This window comes from Tamandua tetradactyla, chromosome 18, assembly GCF_023851605.1.
Source record: "Tamandua tetradactyla isolate mTamTet1 chromosome 18, mTamTet1.pri, whole genome shotgun sequence".
In the NCBI taxonomy this organism is placed as follows: domain Eukaryota; kingdom Metazoa; phylum Chordata; class Mammalia; order Pilosa; family Myrmecophagidae; genus Tamandua; species Tamandua tetradactyla.
Genome location: NC_135344.1, coordinates 76,474,929 through 76,493,940, shown reverse-complemented (window position 1 = coordinate 76,493,940; position 19,012 = coordinate 76,474,929). Strand labels below are relative to the sequence as shown.

Below are 19,012 nucleotides of genomic sequence, written 5' to 3'. Positions count from 1 at the left end.
GGCTGATGGGAACTTAAAGGTTTAAGTATATGGATTGGAACTTTCTAGGCAAAAAGGCATAGTAAAGTTTCTGAAAGATCAAGCTGTTTTTGTCTTTAAAAGTTTTTTTAAAAATTGTGGTAACATTTATATAACATGGAGTTTCCCATTTTAGCCATTTTTAAGTGAACAATTCAGTGGCATAATTTACATTTACAGTGTTGTGCTACTAGCACCACCATCTGGTACTAAAACTTTCTTATTATCCCAAATGGAAACTCTGTATTCATTAATCAATAACTCCCTATTCTCCCCTCCTCCAGGCTGTGGTAACATCTAAGCTACTTTTTGTCTCTGTGAATTTATTTATTATAGATATTTCATTTCAGTGGAATCATACAATATTTGCCATTTTGTGTCTGGCTTATTTTACTTAGTGTAATGTTTTTGAGGTTCATCCACATGTACTATGTATCATTAATTCATCCCTTTTTATGTCTGAATTAAAACTCCATTTTGGATATAACACATTTTGACTTTCTATTTCTCTGTTGATGGACACTTGGGTTATTTACACCTTTCGGTTACTGGGAACAATGCTGCTATGAACATTGGTATAAAAGTGTCTGTTTGAGTATATGTCTGTAAGTGGAATTGCCAAGTCATGTAGTTATTCTATGTTTAACTTTTTGAGGAACCTCCAAACTATTTTCTACAGCAGCTGTACTATTTTTTTTTAGCTGTACCATTTTATATTCCTGCCATCAGTGCATGAGAGTTCCCGTTTCTCCATGTCCTTGCCAAAACACTTTTTGTTTTCCATTAAAAAAAAAATCTGTTTTAGTTTGTAAGTTGTTGGAATGCAGTATACCAGAAATGGTATGGCTTTTAAAAAGGGAATTTATTAAGTTTATAGTTCTAAGGCCGTGAACATGGTACTTGGGTTGCTTCCACTTTTTTGCAATTGTGAATTGTGCCTTTATCAACATTGGTGTGCAAATATCTGTTTGAGTTCCTGCTTTCAATTCTTTGGGTATACACCTGAAAGTGGTATTGACAGATCTTACGATAATTCTATTGAATTTTCTGAGGAACTGCCAAACTGTTTTCTATAGTGCCTGCACCATTTGATATTCCCCGAGCAATGTACTGGGGTTCCTGTTTTACCACATGCTCTCTAACACTTGTTGTTTTCTGCGGTTTTTAAATTTTATTTTTATTGATAGTCATTCTCATGGGTGTGAAACTGGTGGGTGTGACATGGTATCTCATTGTGGTGTTGCACTGCATTCCCCTAGTGACTAATGGTGTTGAGTTTCTTTTCTTCACCAGTGAAGCTGAAGGGGACCCTGCAGGCCTTTTGGTCCTTGCCCAGTGCAGTGAAAATGGCTCTTTTACACTGGTTTGGTCATATGAAGAAAGTGTTTTTTCAGCCAACAGAGATAGGGGACTTCACAGTTTCAAACCTGCCTCCTTGAAGGACTGCAAAAACTAGACTTAGATGCATTATTTGAATCAAAGGGAATTGGAGAGAAACAAAGGAAAATGAGACAGATGACATTGAAGGATTCTTTGGAAAATGAGAAAAATTAGGGAGTACTATAAAAAGTGTAGGGAGGGCAATCTAGTTTCCTATTTGGGTTTACTAAAATGTAACTAAGTTGGATAGGGGTAAACATTTGGTTGACCCTTGAACCTTTGATCAAGGCCTGCAAGTCTGTTTACTGTTCAAGGTGACCGATCCTCCCTTTGTCAGAAGGGTCATTGCAGCTTGAAGAGGTTAGAGACAACAGCATAGTGTTATTACCTCAGCTGGAGACCAGGAAACTTAATTACAGGGGACTTCTATAAAGCCATCTGGTCCAGGGTTTCTCTTTGTTGGAAAGGTTTTTTAAAAATATATTTATTCTTACTGAGGCATTTATTTATTATTGTTTTTAATCTGCAAATTTTATTGAGATATACTCACATGCCATATATTCCATCCAAAGTATACAGTGTCTCACAGTATCATCACCTAGTTGTGCCATCATCATCACACTCAAATTTAGATGATTTTCATTGCTCCAAAAAGAAAAATATCAGACACAAAAAAGAAAACTCCAAGCATCCCATATTCCTTACCCCACCTAACATTGACCCCTAGTATTAGTGTGGTACACCTGTTACTGTTGATGGAAGAATGTTAAGGCGTCTCTGTTAACTATAACATGTAGCTTGCAATACGTACATTTTTTCCATACACCTCTCTATTATTAACTCTTTGTATAAGTATCATATATTTGAAGTAGTTTATGCAAGACATATTTATAGTATTTGTCAGTGACATACATGACACTAAACGAGCCCTTTCAACCAAATTCACCTACAATGCAACAGTATTACTTAAAATCCCAATAGCTAGCTACCATCACTTCTATCCATTCCCAAATACTTAGGTTCAACCTCTTTAACAATATTATATATATTTGCTAGGTAACTGCTCCCCTTCTCTAGTTTCTGTGTATCTCTAGGTACCCTGTAATTTACTTTTTAAGACTCTGAGTTTATATTTTCTAGTTAGTTCATATTAGTGAAATCATACAAATCATATCTGTCCTTTGTGTTTGACTTACTTCACTCAACATCATGTCCTCAAGGTTCATCCATGTTGTCTCATGCTTCAGGACCTCATCCCTCCTTACTGCTGGGTGGTTTTCTATCATATGCATACATCACACTTTGCTTATCCACTTGTTTACTGATGGACACTTGGATTGTTTCCATCTTTTGGCAGTTGTGAATAATGCTGCTGTGAACATCGGTGTCTGTTGGCATGCCTGTTTATGTCCCTGCTTTCACATCTTCTGGGTATATACCAAGTAGAGGAACTGCTGGGTTGTAGGACAGTTCAATATTTAGCTTTCTAAGGAACTGCCAAACTGTCTTCCATAGAAGCTGCACCGTTATACATTCCCACCATCAGTGATTAAGTGTTCCTGTTTCTTTATGCCCTCTCCAACATTTGTAGTTTCCTGTTTGCTTAATAGTGGCCATTCTTATAGGTGTGAGATAATACCTCTTTGTGGTTCTGATTTGCATTTCCCTAATAGCTAATGAAGATGAACATCTTTTCATGTGCTTTTTAGCCATTTGTATTTGTCTTTAGAAAAATGTCTAGTCATATCCTTTGCCCATTTTGTGATTGGGTTGTTTGTCCTTTTATTGTTGAATTGTAGGATTTCTTTATATATACTGGATATTAAACACTTATCAGATGTATTATTATCAACTATTCTTTCCCATGGAGTTGACTGCCTCTTCATCCTTTTTAAAATCAGCTCTAAATATTTTTAGTTCTTTAAATACACAGCAAATTTCTTAGGATTCACTGAAAATGTGCCAGTATAGGATGTTGAAGAACAAAAACATTGTTTTGGCCCTCTCTGAGACATATGTCTGTTGAAGGGTGCTCTAACAGACAGTAACAAGAACACTGAGGAGTTAGGCTCCAGGGAAAAGCAATACCTGGGCTTTAAAGGGATTTGTTTAGCATATAATGGAATGACGCTGTGGAGGCTCGAAGATTGAGAGCATGTGCAAGGTAGAGATGCAACTGCCCTTCTGTAGGGCAAGCCTCCTTTCCACTCCTGTGGCAGCTGTTTTTTTTTTATTTTTTTACACATTTAAAATCATGTCAGAGCGGGCAACGGTGGCTCAGTCGCAGAGTTCTTGCCTGCGTGCCGGAGACCCAGTGCCTGCCCATGTAAAAAAAAAAAAATCATATTTTAGTTTTATTTATTTTTTTTCTGACTCATCTGTCCATACACTGGATAAGGGGTATCAGTCACAAGGTTTTCAGAGTCATATGGTCATACTTTAAAAGCTCTGTAGTTATTCAGTCACCTTCAAAAATCAATACTATTGGACTACAGTTCAACAATTTCAGGTATTTCCTTCTAGCTACTCCAATAACTCCAAAAACTGGAAACAGATATCTGTATACTGTGTAAGAATAACCGCCTGAAAGATCTCTTGACTCTATTTGAAATCTTTCAGCCACTGAAACTTTGTTGTTTCGTTTCTCATCCCTGTTTTGATCGGGAAGTCTTTCTCAACCCCATCATGCCAGAGTCAGGCTCATCCCCAGGAGACATGCCCCATGTTGCCAGGGAGATTTATAGCCCTGGGAGTCATGTCCCACGTAGCAGGGAGGGCTGTGAGTTTACCTGAAGAGTTTGGCTTAGAGGGAGAGGCCACATCTGAGCAACAAAAGAGGTTCTCTGGGGGTAACTCTTAGGCATAATCATAAATATGCTTAGCTTCTTTGCAAGAATAAGTTTCGTATGTCTCTTCACCCTTTTGATAAAGTCCTTTGAAGCACAGAAACGTTCAGTCTTGAGAAGTTCCCATTTATCTATTGTTTCTTTTATTTCCAGAAATACTTTTACTGATAAATCTTCACACACATACAGTCCATACATAGTGTTCATAGTTGTGTATTTATCACCATGATCATTTTTAGAACATTTGTATCACTCCAAAAAAGAACAAAAGAAAAAACTCATATATACCATACCCATTACCCCTCCCTCTCACTGACCACTAGTATTTCAGTCTACCTAATTTATTTTACCCCTTACCCCCTATTATTTATTTATTTGCATGGGCAGGCAATGGAAATCAAACCCGGGTCACTGACATGGCAGGCAAGAACTCTCCCTGCTCAGCCACCATGGCCCACCTTATTCATTTTTTATACTTATGTTTTTACTCATCTGTCCACATCCTGGATAAAAGGGGCATTGGACACAAGGTTTTCACAATCACAGTCACATTGTAAAAACTATATCATTATACAGTCATTTTCAAAAATCAGGGTTACTGGAACAAGCTCAACAGTTTCAGGTTCTTCCCTCAAGCCACTCCAATAGACCATAAACTAAAAAGGAATATCTATATAATACTTAAGAATAACCTTCAAGATAACCTCTCAGCTCTATTTGAAATCTCTCAGCCACTGAATCTTTATTTTGTCTCATTTCTCTCTTCCCCCTCTTGGTCAGGAAGGCTTTCTCAATTCCCAGGATGCCAAGTCCCAGCAAATCCTGGGAGTTCTGTCCCACATTGCCAGGGAGATTTATACCCCCTGGGAGTCATGTTCCAAGAAGCGGGGAGGGAAGTGAATTCATCTGCCGAATTGGCTCAGAGAGAAGGGCCACATCTGAGCAACAAAGAGGTTCTCTGGGGTGACTCTTAGGCTTAATTATCAGTAGGCTTAGCCTGTCCTTTGCAGGAGTAAGTTTCATAGGGTACACCCCAAGATCCAAGGCTCAGCCTATTGAATTGGTTGTCCCCATTGCTTACGAGAATATCAGAAATTCTCCACATGGGAAAGTTGAATATTTCCTCCTTTCTCCCCTGTTCCCCAAGGTGGACTTTGCAAATACTTCTTTATTCAGTGCCCAGATTACTCTGGAATATATCGGGACATCACACTAACCTGGACAAACCAAGAAGAACTCGTGCCCTGTTCAAGATTCCATGTACTTAATGGTGTTCAACTAAACCTACCATCCGAGTTTAACTTAATTAATGCGCTACCCAAATATAAATTTTACACCAAATAAATATCTCTCCCTTTGGTCTCACACAGAAGTTGAAGTTTTAAAATATGGACGATATCATCTTTACCCTGTATTCTGATCTTCCCCAGTCCTATATCCAGATCAGCTTCATTCATATCTCTATTTGAAGTCTAAACCTCAACTCTCTTTTGGTTACTATTGCATGGAGTATTTTTTTCTATTCTTTTGCTTTCAACCTACTTGTTTATTTGAATTTAAGTTAAGTGTCTTATAAACAACATTTGGTTGGGTTATCTTTTAAAATCTATTTTGTCCATCTCTTTTTTTTTGAGTAGACATTTTAAATAATTATATTTAAAGTTGCTACTGATAATGCAGGACTTTCTCTGCTGTTTATCTATTAGTCTTATATCTCTTTTGTCCCTCAGTTCTTCTGCTAATGCCTAATCTGGTATTTATTATTTTTTTGTACTATACCATTTTGAGTTCCTTCTCATATTTTCTGTATATATTTTTCAGATATTTTCTTTGTGATTACCTTGGGCCTTAAATTTAACGTCTTAAATCTGTAACATGAAATCTGATTTCGTGCCACCAACACACACACACACACAGTTCCTGTACTCCTGCATCCTCCCACCTTTTTGTTGTAGTTGGTGCAGATTATATTTACACATTGTATTCCAGACAGTAGATCAATAGATTTAGCATAGCTTTTTATACATTTGCATTTTAGAACCTATAGGAAATGAAAAGGGGAATTACATCCTGAGAAATACAATGCAGTGGTACAGGCATTTAAATTACCCATATGGGTTAATTTTATTTCCTTGTGCTCCTTTGATATGCTGTCTAGTATCCTTTTCATTCAGTCTGAAGAAACTCCCTTTAGCATTGCTTATTGGGTAGGTCTACTGATGATGAAGTCCCTTAACTTTTGTTTATCTTGGAATACCTTAATCCCATCCTCGTCTTTTTTTTTTTTTTTAACATGGGCAGGCACTGGGAATCGAACCCGGGTCCTCTGGCATGGCAGGCGAGCATTCTTGCCTGCTGAGCCACCGTGGCCCGCCCCCTTCCTTGTTTTTGAAAGACAGTTTGCTGGACATAGAATTTTTGGTTGACAGTTTATGGTTTTCAGTACTTGAGCTAAACCTTCTTGCCTCCATTGATTCTGGTAAGAAATCAGCACTTAATCTTATTGGGACTCCCTTGTATATAGCATGTTGCCTTTTTCTTCCACTTTCAGAACTCTCGCTTTGGCCTCTGCATTTGCCTGCTATGTGCCTGGGCATGGTTCTTCTCAAGTTCATACTGTCTGAAGTTTAAGGGACTTCCCGAATTTGTACATTCATGTCTTTTGTTAAATTTGGAATTTTTTTCTGCCATTATTTCTCTGAGTATTCCTTCCCCTTTAACTTTTCTGAAGTCTGGGTTCTTTGTTGATGGTTTCTTTATTTTAATTTTGTTCCTTTGGATGGGCCATCATTTCCTATTTGTTTGCCTTGTGATCTGTTGTTGCACATTGTATGTTATAATATTTTAAAGTATTAACTCTAGGGTGTAGTCCCTGAGCTATAAGTTTTTATCCAGCTGTTAATAGGTCAGATATTTTCTTGAGTGCTAGGAAACAAAAACAAAAACAAACTAACCAAAGTAGAAGAAACACCTTTCACAGTCTTTGCAGACTGGCCCTGCATTGGCCGGTTATGTAGAGTATAGCCTTCCTAGCAAGGTCACCCCGCAGTGAAAGTTAAGTGTAGGATGTTCTCTCTCTTTTGAGTCAGTGTCTTGTTCTGGGCTTGGGCTAATCTGTCAAGTTAGGGATTCCCCAGTTGACAGGAATTTGAATGCCCCCTGTACTCCCTAGGAAATAGACTTTCCTCCATCTGGGGTGCTCTGTCATATTTCTTAAATCAGGTAATCCTTACCCCAGGCGACTACTGCTTAATTGTTTTTACAGTGCTTTAGCTGTCTGCAAGCTCCTTCTACCTGAAGTACAAGTTTTTGGAGGATAAGCCAGAGAGAAGCTTCCTGGTTCAGCCTTTCAGTCTGCCACCTGAGAGACTGGCACCAACAAACAGACACCCTAGTATGCACATGGAGGATGTATGTGGGCATTACTCTTTTCTTCTAGAGCCAGGCCAGGACCCCCAGTGATAGTGCAGGCTGAGTCCACACCGTGCTCGGGGAGGACAGGGGATGAGGCAGCAAGGGCACCGGGAACTTATCCTAGTGTTTTTAACTGTGTTTTCTTGATTTGGCACTTGCCCAATAACTGCAACCCTTTAAGTGTTTTCTGGAGCTTTGAAAACGATGACTTTGCCGGTTTTTGCTAGTTGTTCAAAGATTCTGTGGGGGAACTGTACCCTGGAACATCTTATGCTGTTATCTTGGTCAACTGGACTCTCACTCACTGTGGTTTTGATTTGCAGTTCCTTGATGACCAGTAATATTGAGCATCTTTTCTTGTGTTTGTGGTCATTTGCATATCTTTTTTTAAGAAATGTCTGTTTAGGTCCTTTGCCTGTTTTTAAGCTGGGTATTTGTCTTTTTGTTGTTGTGTTCAAGCAGTTCTTCACATATTCTGGATATTAAACTCTTATTGCATATATAGTTAGCTATTATTTCTTTCCGTTCCATCATTTCACTTTCTTTTTTTTTTTTTCCTACTTCTAGCAGTTTATTCAAAAGAAATCATCTGAAGTACACTTCTAAGATTTCTGTGTAAGCATGTTCCACTACAGTTATTTATTACATCAGTTAGGAATGCATTTGGCTGCTTGTAAGAGAAAATCGGACAGAGGCTTAACTAAACGTGGTGTTTGTTCTTCCCATTTGTCAGGAAGCCCAGGGGCCAGCACCCAAGGCTGGTGCAGCACCTCCACGGGGCACGCCAGTGGGATCCAGGGATGCTCCTCAAGTCTTTCCACTGGGTCACTCAGACGAGTACCTGCTCATGTCTACAAATGCCTGTGCACTTCTAGTTTCATCCTGCTCTGGGCGGGATAAAGGGAGAAGGGCAGAGGCTCATGCTTGCCACATTTGTCCTTCTGTTATAAAAACCTACTAGTTTTATTGAGCAGACTTCCACTTGTAGCTGTTAACTTTGTCAGAGATGAGTCACAAGGCCTCCCCTAACAGGAACAGGGATGGTATTTTAAACTATGCACATTATCATCTCCCCCACCTTAAGCAGGATTCCACTAACGAGGAAGGTGTAATAAGGGTCCCATTTAATTGTGAAATCCCTTGTAGCTATAAATGTCAGGTTTTAAAATTTTTTGACTTGGAAAATGCTCCCTGTTTTGTCAGGTGAGTTATAGGACACTGAACATACACAATAAAATCTCAATTTTGTTTAAAAAATATATGATTTTCATAGGTATACCCACACATGAGAAATAACTAAATGTTAATGGTAGTTAACTTTTACATGGTTGGCATTTGAAGTCAGAGGGATGATGACGGTTGGACATAGTTTTTATCTCAGCAAAATTTTCCTGTCTTTTATAATGAACTTGTATTATCTTTAAAATAAGGAAAAAAGTTATTAAAAAAAAACACACCATGTTCTTAGAAGACTAAGTCCAAAATGTGTACACCTATTCATTTTCATCTTTGTTATCAAAAGAAAGGAGGCTTCTGTTTTTTATTTACTTTCGTGAGTTATTTTTTACTGAGAACTTTTTATGTATGTCTTCTTCATTTGTCATCATCTTATTTGAGCTTGTCATTAAACCTGAATAGTTTTCATCTGAGGTACACTTGACTAGTATTTGATACTTTATCCTTCCATCACTTGAGCTGGTTCTTCATTTGTGTTGGTAGCCTTTAGTTCACTTTAATTTTCATGACTTCTTCAGCTGGTAGATCTCCCGTTTTTAAAACCACCACTTGAGGCTGTTCCTCTTCTTTGTCCCTCTGGTCACCATCTTTATCGGAGAGCAGAGGCTGGACTCTTCCCTATAGCCGACCCTTTCCTTGATGCGAGCCAGAAGCCTCGGCTTGATGGGCCGCACGTGGGACGCTTGATTCCGCTTACTCGTTGCCGCTCTCCATTTCACTTTCTTGATAATATCTTTTGATGACATCTTTTTTCCTTTTATTGTCCATACTTTTAGTGTCATATTTAAGAAATCACTACTGTATCTAAGGTTGAGAAGGTGTCTCTCAGTTTTATTCTGAGTTTTATGATTCTAGCTCTTATTTTGAGGCCCATGATCCATTTACAGTTCATTTTTGCATATAGTATGAGGTAGACATCCAGTGTTTTTTCTTTGCAAGTGGATATGCAGTTTTCCCAGAACCATTTGCGGAAGAGACTGTTATTTACTCTATTAGTGTACTTGGCACTCTTGTCAATTATTCTGTTATGTTTTATAAATAGTGGAAACCATATTTAAAAGAACATGTTGGGCAGCTTTCCTGTTTTGTATTGGTGACCGTGTTGATATATGAATGGGAGAAATCACACAATCAGCTCTTTCTCTAGCATGAGCTAGACAACTTCCTTTCGTTTCTGTGGCTGTCTCTGTGTTTTACTGTACACGCTAGGAAGAAAAAATAGGAAAGAAGACTGCCTTTCTGAGTATGGCTAAAAGAAAGTCTTTGGACACTTGCCCTAAACTGTTATATGATTTAGATACAAATATTCTGTCTTTGCTCTAGAAACAGCAGTACATATTTCCTTAAACTGTGATTTATATACATTTTGGCTTATTAAGCTTTGAATTTTATTTCTTCCTTCTGTATAGTTAATAAAATTTGGTAATTTATACCAAGGTAATGGAAAGGGTCAAGTCAGTCAACATTGGTATTATTTGATACTTGTCTTAAATAAGTTTCATGTAGTTCATTCTATTATTATCCTGCAGTTCACACAAGAAAAAAATTTAGATAAATAAATAAAAAATAGATCAACAGCCTATATTTGTGATACAGATCTTGGGTCTTATGATGTGCACCAGTAGGGATAGTCTTTTGTTATGGCAGCTAAGTATCTTTACAAGTGACCACTGTCTTTTTATAGAGGGCATGACTGCCAGATATGACTTTACCTTGGGAAGAGAAGAGAGCAGAATGCTTAGAGTGGAGGAGCTGGCAAAAGAATTGAAGGACATTGTGAAACTTTTTAAAAATTTCTATTTAAGAGCTTATTAAGTTTTCTGATTTAAATTATTTTGTTCTGGAAGGGAAACAGGGCATTTTTAAGAATGGGAGATTAGGATTATTCTGCAACCCATGACAGGCTATAAAAGGTTGCTAAGGAGATTCCTATGAGAAGGACTAGTATTTAAATCATCTGTTATTGAACTCTGACTTCTAAAGGGAGGAAATAAAAGGAGGAGAATTCTTTCATTTCACTTTAACATTTTAGGAAGCAAGTGAACCAAGAGACTTTTAAACACAGAAATAATCTGGTTTGTATTAAACATTATATTTAAAAAATTTTTATGAATGTGTATATCACTTACTGAAAAGGACAAAATCATTAAGTTTATAGCTTGATTAGTTTTTCAAAATGGTATAAGATTATATATATATATTTTTTTATTGGTGGACATTCCATATGTTTTATTTATTTATTTTTATTTTTTATTTTTTTATTAACGGAAAGAAAGAAAGAAAAAAAAGAAATTAACACAACATTTAGAAATCATACCGTTCTACATATGCACTCAGTAATTCTTAACATCATCACATAGATGCATGATCATCGTTTCTTAGTACATTTGCATCGGTTTAGAGGAACTAGCAACACAACAAAAAAAGATATAAAATGTTAATATAGAGAAAAGAAATAAAAGTAGTAATAATAGTAAAACAAAAAAAACCCTATAGCTCAGATGCAGCTTCATTCAGTGTTTTTTTTTTTTATTAATTAAAAAAAGAATTAACAAAACAATTAGAAATCATTCCAATCTACATGTACAATCAGTAATTCTTAATAACATCACATAGTTGCATATTCATCATTTCTTAGTACATTTGCATCGATTTAGAAAAAGAAATAAAAAGACAACAGAATAAGAATTAAAACAATAATAGAAAGAAAAAAAACAAAAAAAACAAAAACAAAAAACCTATACCTCACATGCAGCTTCATTCAGTGTTTTAACATAATTGCATTACAATTGGGTAGTATTGTGCTGTCCATTTCTGAGTTTTTATATCCAGTCCCGTTGTACAGTCTGTATCCCTTCATCTCCAATTATCCCTTCTCTTTTTTTTTTTTTTTAATTAACGGAAAAAAAGAAATTAACCCAACATTTAGAGATCATACCATTCTACACCTGCAATCATTAATTCTTAACATCATCACATAGATGCATGATCATCATTTCTTAGTACATTTGCATTGGTTTAGAAGAACTAGCAACATAACCGAAAAAGATATAGAATGTTAATATAGAGAAAAAAATAAAAGTAATAATAGTAAAATCAAAACAAAACAAAACAAAACAAAACAAAAACCTATAGCTCAGATGCAGCTTCATTCAGTGTTTTAACATGATTACTTTACAATTAGGTATTATTGTGCTGTCCATTTTGAGTTTTTGTATCTAGTCCTGTTGCACAGTCTGTATCCCTTCAGCTTCAATTACCCATTGTCTTACCCTGTTTCTAACTCCTGCTGAACTCTGTTACCAATGACATATTTCAAGTTTATTCTCGAATGTCCGTTCACATCAGTGGGACCATACAGTATTTGTCCTTTAGTTTTTGGCTGGATTCACTCAGCATAATATTCTCTAGGTCCATCCATGTTATTACATGGTTCATAAGTTTATCTTGTCTTAAAGCTGCATAATATTCCATCGTATGTATATACCACAGTTTGTTTAGCCACTCTTCTGTTGATGGAGATTTTGGCTGTTTCCATCTCTTTGCAATTGTAAATAATGCTGCTATAAACATTGGTGTGCAAATGTCCGTTTGTGTCTTTGCCCTTAAGTCCTTTGAGTAGATACCTAGCAATGGTATTGCTGGGTCGTATGGCAGTTCTATATTCAGCTTTTTGAGGAACCGCCAAACTGCCTTCCACAGTGGTTGCACCCTTTGACATTCCCACCAACAGTGGATAAGTGTGCCTCTTTCTCCGCATCCTCTCCAGCACTTGTCATTTTCTGTTTTGTTGATAATGGCCATTCTGGTGGGTGTGAGATGATATCTCATTGTGGTTTTGATTTGCATTTCTCTAATGGCCAGGGACATTGAGCATCTCTTCATGTGCCTCTTGGCCATCCGTATTTCCTCTTCTGAGAGGTGTCTGTTCAAGTCTTTTTCCCATTTTGTAATTGGGTTGGCTGTCTTTTTGTTGTTGAGATGAACAATCTCTTTATAAATTCTGGATACTAGACCTTTATCTGATATATCATTTCCAAATATTGTCTCCCATTGTGAAGGCTGTCTTTCTACTTTCTTGATGAAGTTCTTTGATGCACAAAAGTGTTTAATTTTGAGGAGTTCCCATTTATTTATTTCCTTCTTCAGTGCTCTTGCTTTAGGTTTAAGGTCCATAAAACCGCCTCCAGTTGTAAGATCCATAAGATATCTCCCAACATTTTCCTCTAACTGTTTTATGGTCTTAGACCTAATGTTTAGATCTTTGATCCATTTTGAGTTAACTTTTGTATAGGGTGTGAGAGATGGGTCTTCTTTCATTCTTTTGCATATGGATATCCAGTTCTCTAGGCACCATTTATTGAAGAGACTGTTCTGTCCCAGGTGAGTTGGCTTGACTGCCTTATCAAAGATCAAATGTCCATAGATGAGAGGGTCTATATCTGAGCACTCTATTCGATTCCATTGGTCGATATATCTATCTTTATGCCAATACCATGCTGTTTTGACCACTGTGGCTTCATAATATGCCTTAAAGTCAGGCAGCGCGAGACCTCCAGCTTCGTTTTTTTTCCTCAAGATGTTTTTAGCAATTCGGGGCACCCTGCCCTTCCAGATAAATTTGCTTATTGGTTTTTCTATTTCTGAAAAATAAGTTGTTGGGATTTTGATTGGTATTGCATTGAATCTGTAAATCAATTTAGGTAGGATTGACATCTTAACTATATTTAGTCTTCCAATCCATGAACACGGTATGCCCTTCCATCTATTTAGGTCTTCTGTGATTTCTTTTAGCAGTTTTTTGTAGTTTTCTTTATATAGGTTTTTTGTCTCTTTAGTTAAATTTATTCCTAGGTATTTTATTCTTTTAGTTGCAATTGTAAATGGGATTCGTTTCTTGATTTCCCCCTCAGCTTGTTCATTACTAGTGTATAGAAATGCTACAGATTTTTGAATGTTGATCTTGTAACCTGCTACTTTGCTGTACTCATTTATTAGCTCTAGTAGTTTTGTTGTGGATTTTTCCGGGTTTTCGACGTATAGTATCATATCGTCTGCAAACAGTGATAGTTTTACTTCTTCCTTTCCAATTTTGATGCCTTGTATTTCTTTTTCTTGTCTAATTGCTCTGGCTAGAACCTCCAACACAATGTTGAATAATAGTGGTGATAGTGGACATCCTTGTCTTGTTCCTGATCTTAGGGGGAAAGTTTTCAATTTTTCCCCATTGAGGATGATATTAGCTGTGGGTTTTTCATATATTCCCTCTATCATTTTAAGGAAGTTCCCTTGTATTCCTATCTTTTGAAGTGTTTTCAACAGGAAAGGATGTTGAATCTTGTCGAATGCCTTCTCTGCATCAATTGAGATGATCATGTGATTTTTCTGCTTTGATTTGTTGATATGGTGTATTACATTAATTGATTTTCTTATGTTGAACCATCCTTGCATACCTGGGATGAATCCTACTTGGTCATGATGTATAATTCTTTTAATGTGCTGTTGGATACGATTTGCTAGAATTTTATTGAGGATTTTTGCATCTGTATTCATTAGAGAGATTGGTCTGTAGTTTTCTTTTTTTGTAATATCTTTGCCTGGTTTTGGTATGAGGGTGATGTTGGCTTCATAGAATGAATTAGGCAGTTTTCCCTCCACTTCGATTTTTTTGAAGAGTTTGAAGAGAATTGGTACTAATTCTTTCTGGAACGTTTGGTAGAATTCACATGTGAAGCCATCTGGTCCTGGACTTTTCTTTTTAGGAAGCTTTTGAATGACTAATTCAATTTCTTTACTTGTGATTGGTTTGTTGAGGTCATCTATGTCTTCTTGAGTCAAAGTTGGTTGTTCATGTCTTTCCAGGAACCCGTCCATTTCCTCTAAATTGTTGTATTTATTAGCGTAAAGTTGTTCATAGTATCCTGTTATTACCTCCTTTATTTCTGTGAGGTCAGTAGTTATGTCTCCTCTTCCATTTCTGATCTTATTTATTTGCATCCTCTCTCTTCTTCTTTTTGTCAATCTTGCTAAGGGCCCATCAATCTTATTGATTTTCTCATAGAACCAACTTCTGGCCTTATTGATATTCTCTATTGTTTTCATGTTTTCAATTTCATTTATTTGTGCTCTAATCTTTGTTATTTCTTTCCTTTTGCTTGCTTTGGGGTTAGCTTGCTGTTCTTTCTCCATTTCTTCCAAATGGATAGTTAATTCCTGAATTTTTGCCTTTTCTTCTTTTCTGATATAGGCATTTAGAGCAATAAATTTCCCTCTTAGCACTGCCTTTGCTGCGTCCCATAAGTTTTGATATGTTGTGTTTTCATTTTCATTCGCCTCGAGGTATTTGCTAATTTCCCTTGCAATTTCTTCTTTGACCCAGTCGTTGTTTAGGAGTGTGTTGTTGAGCCTCCACGTATTTGTGAATTTTCTGGCACTCTGCCTATTATTGATTTCCAACATCATTCCTTTATGGTCCGAGAAAGTGTTGTGTAAGATTTCAATCTTTTTAAATTTGTTAAGACTTGCTTTGTGACCCAGCATATGGTCTATCTTTGAGAATGATCCATGAGCACTTGAGAAAAAGGTGTATCCTGCTGTTGTGGGATGTAATGTCCTATAAATGTCTATTAAGTCTAGTTCATTTATAGTAATATTCAGATTCTCTATTTCTTTGTTGATCCTCTGTCTAGATGTTCTGTCCCTTGATGAGAGTGGTGAGTTGAAGTCTCCAACTATTATGGTATATGAGTCTATTTCCCTTTTCAATGTTTGCAGTATATTCCTCACGTATTTTGGGGCATTCTGATTCGGTGCGTAAATATTTATGATTGTTATGTCTTCTTGTTTAATTGTTCCTTTTATTAGTATATAGTGTCCTTCTTTGTCTCTTTTAACTGTTTTACATTTGAAGTCTAATTTGTTGGATATTAGTATAGCCACTCCTGCTATTTTCTGGTTGTTATTTGCATGAAATATCTTTTCCCAACCTTTCACTTTCAACCTATGTTTATCTTTGGGTCTAAGATGTGTTTCCTGTAGACAGCATATAGAAGGATCCTGTTTTTTAATCAATTCTGCCAATCTATGTCTTTTGATTGGGGAATTCAGTCCATTGACATTTAGTGTTATTACTGTTTGGATAATATTTTCCTCTAACATTTTGCCTTTTGTATTATATATATCATATCTGATTTTCCTTCTTTCTACACTCTTTTCCATATCTCTCTCTTCTGTCTTTTTGTATCTGACTCTAGTGCTCCCTTTAGTATTTCTTGCAGAGCTGGTCTCTTGGTCACAAATTCTTTCAGTGACTTTTTGTCTGAGAATGTTTTAATTTTTCCCTCATTTTTGAAGGATAATTTTGCTGGATATAGGAGTCTTGGTTGGCAGTTTTTCTCTTTTAGTATTTTAAATATATCATCCCACTGTCTTCTAGCTTCCATGGTTTCTGCTGAGAAATCTACACAAAATCTTATTGGGTTTCCCTTGTATGTAATGGATTGTTTTTCTCTTGCTGCTTTCAAGATCTTCTCTTTCTCTTTGACCTCTGACATTCTAACTAGTAAGTGTCTTGGAGAACGCCTATTTGGGTCTAATCTCTTTGGGGTGCGCTGCACTTCTTGGATCTGTAATTTTAGGTCTTTCATAAGAGTTGGGAAATTTTCAGTGATAATTTCTTCCATTAGTTTTTCTCCTCCTTTTCCCTTCTCTTCTCCTTCTGGGACACCCACAACACGTATATTTGTGCGGTTCATATTGTCCTTGAGTTCCCTGATACCCTGTTCAAATTTTTCCATTCTTTTCCCTATAGTTTCTGTTTCTTTTTGGAATTCAGATGTTCCATCCTCCAAATCACTAATTCTATCTTCTGTCTCTTTAAATCTATCATTGTAGCTATCCATTATTTTTTCTATGTTTGCTACTTTATCCTTCACTTCCATAAGTTCTGTGATTTGTTTTTTCAGTTTTTCTATTTCTTCTTTATGTTCAGCCCATGTCCTCTTCATGTCCTCCCTCAATTTATCGATTTCATTTTTGAAGAGGTTTTCCATTTCTGTTCGTATATTCAGCATTAGTTGTCTCAGCTCTTGTGTTTCATTTGAGCTATTGGTTTGTTCCTTTGACTGAGCCATATTCTCAATCTTTTGAGCGTGGACAGTTATCTTCTGCTGCTGGCGTCTGGGCATTTATTCAGATTTCTCTTGGTGTTGGACCCAGCAAGGTTGTAGTATTTTTCTGTGAAATCTCTGGGTTCTGTTTTTCTTATCCTGCCCAGTAGGTGGCGCTCGTGGCACCCGTTTGTCTGCGGGTCCCACCAGTAAAAGGTGCTGTGGGACCTTAAACTTTGGAAAACTCTCGCCGTCCTGGGGGTTTGCTAGCCGAAACGGCTTGAGCCGGCCCGGGGTCCGAACGCAGGGAGGGTTGCTGGTCGCCGCAGCCAGGGAAAGAGCCCGTCCGAATTTCCTAGTCGGCCCTGGGCAACAAGCGTGGCGGGAGGGCGCCAGCGGCAGCGGCCCGCCCGAGAGAGTGCACGTTCCCCGGGAGTCACAGGTTTGGAGGGGGCCTCCCCCACCCGTCACCGTTCTCCGCGGCCTGGGGCTTTCCGATCCAATTCTCTCAGTTGGTCTGGGGGCTGCGCGTGGTGTGGGCGCCAGCCGTCTTTGTTTCAGGGGACCGCCTCTCCAATTCTCCCAGCCGGCCCGGGAAGGGGGAAGGGAGTAACTCCGGCCGCTTGCCACCCCGCCCGGTAAGGCCCGCGCGCCTCGGCGATCTCACCCGAGCGGCTTCTCTCAGCCAGCCAGCCGTTCCAGGATGGGGTACGCTGTCTTTTTTATCTCTGTTGTGGCTTTGGGCGCTTTCTGTATCGTTTCTACTCCCCTAATAGGTGTCCTGGAGAAGAAACTAAGATCCGCGCGTCTTACTAAGCCGCCATCTTCCAGGAAGTCCTCTTCATTCAGTGTTTTAACATGATTACTTTACAATTAGGTATTATTGTGCTGTCCATTTTTGAGTTTTTGTATCTAGTCCTGTTGTACAGTCTGTATCCCTTCCGCTCCAATTATCCATTATCTTACCCTGTTTCTAACTCCTGCTGGACTCTGTTACCAATGACATATTTCAAGTTTATTCTCGAATGTCCGTTCAGATCAGTGGGACCATACAGTATTTGTCCTTTAGTTTTTGGCTGGACTCACTCAGCATAATATTCTCTAGGTCCATCCATGTTATTACATGCTTCATAAGTTTATCTTGTCTTAAAGCTGCATAATATTCCATTGTATGTATATACCACAGTTTATTTAGCCATTCTTCTGTTGATGGACATTTTGGCTGTTTCCATCTCTTTGCAATTGTAAATAACGCTGCTATAAACATTGGTGTGCAAATGTCCGTTTGTGTCTTTGCCCTTAAGTCCTTTGAGTAGATACCTAGCAATGGTATTGCTGGGTCATATGGCAATTCTATATTCAGTTTTTTGAGGAACCGCCAAACTGCCTTCCACAGTGGTTGCACCATTTGACATTCCCACCAACAGTGGATAAGTGTGCCTCTTTCTCCGCATCCTCTCCAGCACTTGTCATTTTCTGTTTTGTTGATAATGGCCATTCTGGTGGGTGTGAGATGATATCTCATTGTGGTTTTGATTTGCATTTCTCTAATGGCCAGGGACATTGAGCATCTCTTCATGTGCCTCTTGGCCATCCGTATTTCCTCTTCTGGTAGGTGTCTGTTCAAGTCTTTTTCCCATTTTGTAATTGGGTTGGCTGTCTTTTTGTTGTTGAGCTGAACAATCTCTTTATATATTCTGGATACTAGACCTTTATCTGATATGTCATTTCCAAATATTGTCTCCCATTGTGTAGGCTGTCTTTCTACTTTCTTGATGAAGTTCTTTGATGCACAAAAGTGTTTAATTTTGAGGAGCTCACATTTATTTATTTCCTTCTTCAGTGCTCTTGCTTTAGGTTTAAGGTCCATAAAACCGCCTCCAGTTGTAAGATTCATAAGATATCTCCCTACATTTTCCTCTAACTGTTTTATGGTCTTAGACCTAATGTTTAGATCTTTGATCCATTTTGAGTTAACCTTTGTATAAGGTGTGAGATGCGGGTCTTCTT

At 37.7% G+C, this 19,012-nt stretch overlaps 1 protein-coding gene and 1 pseudogene across 15 annotated transcripts in view; one reads left to right on the top strand and one right to left on the bottom strand.

The window, feature by feature from the left end:
• Positions 1-19,012, top strand: part of SPIRE1 (spire type actin nucleation factor 1) — a 362,107-nt gene that overhangs the window by 31,719 nt on the left and 311,376 nt on the right. The window lies entirely within an intron of this gene.
• On the bottom strand, positions 9,152-9,640 carry LOC143662783 (uncharacterized protein KIAA1143 homolog pseudogene; annotated as a pseudogene).